We start from the raw sequence: 3,121 nt of genomic DNA on the forward strand, positions 1-3,121 counted from the left end.
CGGCCCAGGGCGGCCAGCAGGCTCCACCCCGTGCCACGCGCTCTCCTCGGAGTCGCCTTCGCAACGCCGTGTGACTAGGGACCTCCGTGCCCACGTCCGGCTGGTTGGCACTAAGCTGCCCGCATCCTGTCACTGGGGGCAGCTCATGGCCTGAAGTACCCAGAGGAATTCCCTGTGTTCCCGAGGGTGATGGGGGCGGGCCCAGGGGCGGGGCCCAGGATGCGGGGTAGCGGGGGTCTGACAGACTCCCTCACTCCCGCCCCCATGGATGAGTACCCGCCACGGGTGGTCCGCCGGATGGCCGAATGGCCGCATGGCCGAGCCTTGGTGCTGATGGGCCAAAGACCGATGAGGGTTAGTGCTTGAGGCCTCTCAGGTGTTTCTCTAAATAACAGGAACTGCCTGGAAGAGGGCTTGGGAGGCCACACGTTCCATCTATGAGAGTCCGTCTATGGGGAGTGGAAGGCGAGGGGAATGGAGGTGGGGAGGAAAGGAGAAAGAACGAAATAGCAAAGCAAAACGGAGGACATGCACCCCAGGAGCTCAAGGGAAGGGGAGGGGACAGGGCTGGGAAGCGGGGAGCAGAGCTGGACCCCAGCCCCTGCCAGCCGGACTCGGACCCCTGCTCAGGCTGCCCTGTACCAGTCCCAGACGGAGTGGAGGCAGGCAGGAGGGCAGACCCTCCAGGACCCGCACAGCTCCCTGCAGGGTGCACAGCGCCTGGAGGCCTCTCTCCTGGGAGGCGGGGCTGGTGCTCTGGGGCGGCTCTGGGGGGGAGGGGAGTTTTGACCTCCCTGGCACTGGGTAAGCATGTCTCCCAGGGCATTCTGTGGTAGCTTTGCAACAGTCCTGTGACATAAACCGCACTGCCAACCCACTTTGCAGATGAAGAAACTGAGACAAAACCCGGGCCCCAAGTGGGCTCTGCCAGTAAGAGGCTGAGCGGGGTCGGGGCAGGACGCGGAGATGGGGGAGCCCACGTTTCAGGCCAGAGGCGTCCACAGGGACGGGCCGCAGGCTGTGGGGCTCCTGACTTAGGGAGGGAGGCCTCTCTGCAGGAGTCAGGACCACAGGGCTTCTCCCAGGGCCTGAGTGTGGGAGGCTGGAGGCAGGGCCCCAGGACACAGTGAGTGGGTCAGAGAGGCGGCCCAGGCTGGTGGGAGGTGGGGCACATGGGGAGTGGGTGCCCCTGGGACTTCCAGGTGAGAGGAAGGTGAGCTGTGGGAAGACAGGGAGCTGCAGGTGGCACTGGGCGGGTGAGTTGGCATTCTGGGTCACAGACTCCCCGGGAGAGTGTATGCTTTAAAAAAAAAAAAAAAAAAAAAAAAGCCCTAACTGGTTTGGCTCAGTAGATAGAGTGTTGGCCTGCAGACTCAAGGGTCCCAGGTTCAATTCCAGTCAAGGGCATGTACCTTGGTTTCGGGCATATCCCCAGTAGGGAGTGTGCAGGAGGCAGCTGAATCGATGTTTCTCTCATCGATGTTTCTAACTCTCTATCCCTCTCCCTTCCTCTCTGTAAAAAATCAATAAAATATATTTTTAAAAAAAGTCCTCGATCTGGATGCATGCTCAGTGGTCAGAACGCCGGCCAATGCACCGAAGGGTCTCAGGTTCAATTCCAGGTCAGGGGCACATACCTGGGTTGCGGTTGGCTCCCTGCCCCTGTTCGGGGTGCGGTCAGGGTGCGTGCTGGAGGCAGCCAGTCGATGTGTCTCTCTCACATCGATGTTTCTCTTTCTCCCTCCCTCCCTCCCTCTCTCTGAAAAGCAGTGGAAAGGGTGTCATCAGGTGAGGATAGAAATAAAAGGTCCTAGAATGAGGCGGAACTCCATGAACTGTTCCGGTGTGTTTGCCAGATTTACAGTTAAGTGACAAATGCAAAGTGCAGAACAGTGTATGTCGGATGCTGCCTTTTGCAGAAGAAATAAGAGGAAAAAAGAAAATGTTGATGCATCTCTTTTTATTCCCTTTTCTTTTTGAGACAGAGAGAGAGAAGCACGGATAGGATATTGGTATTTACAAGGGGTGGGTGGGGAAGAGCAAAGAGTGGAGAGCAATACCGCTTTGAGTTTATCTTTTTATATAAATTTGATTTTGGAACCACTCTAGTCTTTTATACACTAAAAAAGTTTTATCAGCCCTAACCGGTTTGGCTCAGTAGATAGAGCGTCGGCCTGCATACTCAAGGGTCCCAGGTTCGATTCCGGTCAAGGGCATGTACCTTGGTTGCGGGCATATCCCCAGTAGGGAGTGTGCAGGAGGCAGCTGATCGATGTTTCTCTCACATCGATGTTTCTAACTCTCTATCCCTTTCCCTTCCTCTCTGTAAAAATTCAATAAAATATATTTTTAAAAAATTTATATATTAGAGGGAAAAAACTGAAAATGAAATACAAGCAGAAACAAATGAACTGTATTCCCAATGAATCATGGAACCACACCAAATAGGGGCTTTTGAACACAGGACTTAGGCTATACTGGGTGGGGCCAAGGTAGGTTTACAGTTGTTCGGATGGAAAATAATACAATCATCCTATCTAATAATAGACAAACATGGTAATTAACCGTACCTCCGACACGCTTCCCATTGGCTAATCAGGGCAATATGCAAATTAACTGCCAACCAAGATGGCAGTCGGCAGCCAGGCAGCTGAAGCGAACAGGACGCTTGCTTGCTCCAGTGATGGAGGAAGCCAAGGTTCCCCGCCTGCCGCTGTCGGCCTCTGAGCTGCATTCTAAGAAACAATGTTGCAATTATAGAAGCTAAACAAACCCCAGAAACCTGCTTTCAGCCAGCTGGGCCTCAGAGCTGAAGTTGCAACAGTGTTTCAATTATAGAAGCCAAACAAACCTAGATACCTGCTTTCAGCAGCCGAGGTCTCAGAGCTGGAGCCTGCTCTCAGTTCCAGTGACAGCCATAGAAGGTAAATAAATCCCAGAATAAAAAAGAAAAAAAGGAGAGGTTGGGAGCTTCAGTCGCCCACCAGCCTGAAAACGGACCTCTGCCCCTCACCCAGACTGGCCAGGCACCCCAGTGGGGACCCCCACCCTGAAGGGGGTGTGACCAGCTGCAAACAGCCATCACCCCCTCATCCAGGCTGGCCAGGCCCCCAAGCGGGAC

This window comes from Myotis brandtii, unplaced genomic scaffold, assembly GCF_000412655.1.
Source record: "Myotis brandtii unplaced genomic scaffold, ASM41265v1 scaffold138, whole genome shotgun sequence".
NCBI classification, from domain to species: domain Eukaryota; kingdom Metazoa; phylum Chordata; class Mammalia; order Chiroptera; family Vespertilionidae; genus Myotis; species Myotis brandtii.